Here is a 1000-nt window from a genome sequence, read left to right as displayed (position 1 = left end):
TATATTTAAAGCTCAGCTTCAAATTCCCAAAAAATAATAAATCCTTACGTAAAGACCACACTGACGTCCGACCGCGACAATGACGTTTCCGATGGCGATGACGTCATTGACGGTGATGACGACGATGACGTCACTGACGCTGGCGCTGACGATGTTGACCACTTTGACTGATTAGGTTGACAGTTTGAACAGCTTCTACGGTCAGAAACACCGTTCCTCCTCGTCCTGTTTCACTAAACTGCTGACCTTTGACCGCATGGGCTTCACCAGGCGGTGTTTTACTTCGCTTTTCAACACTAACCCACACTTTACGGCAGAAAACCAGGTTCACAGCAGCAAGTCAAAACCAATGGAGCACAGAAACTCTGACCAACATAAATCAATATTTAAACAATATTACCTTTAAAACTATTTCAAAATTACCTATTCCAAACATATTAATATTTAAACATAAAAATACTATGACATAATAATGATATGGCTTTAACAGATACTTTAAATGTATCAATAGACTGCCACTCTATGCATATACAGCGCCCCTCATTGGCCAGTTTAGGTTACGTGGTAGGTGCACCACGTGACTTAAAGTTCTGTCAGTCTTATTTTAGCTCATATTTATTTTTAGCTACCCCGCTAACCCTTTTATTTTAGCCCTCAGGAACTGTAGGAATTATCCAAAATGGGATAAAGAACAGTTTGAAAAATAAATAAATCCCTATGTTCAGCTTTTTTGAGCTGGTCCTACAACACCTCCTGCTGGTGACTTTGCACATTACATGCTCAAATCATTCTGTTTTGAGCATACAACACAGCCGTGTGCTAGAAATTTCTTACAAGCCTTTGCATATATTGGAGAGGTACTACATTTTACTTTTTAACGGAAAGAAATGCTGTTGGACAGAAAATGTAGGTGTCACATGACTAATGTCCTTGACCCCAATACAATTGAACAACAGTGAGGTTTATCCATCCATCTATTCTCTGACCTGCTTGTTCCTTT

Source organism: Gouania willdenowi, chromosome 4 (assembly GCF_900634775.1).
Source record: "Gouania willdenowi chromosome 4, fGouWil2.1, whole genome shotgun sequence".
Taxonomy (NCBI): domain Eukaryota; kingdom Metazoa; phylum Chordata; class Actinopteri; order Blenniiformes; family Gobiesocidae; genus Gouania; species Gouania willdenowi.
The sequence above is the reverse complement of the archived record's forward strand: the minus strand, read 5'-3'. Positions refer to the sequence as shown.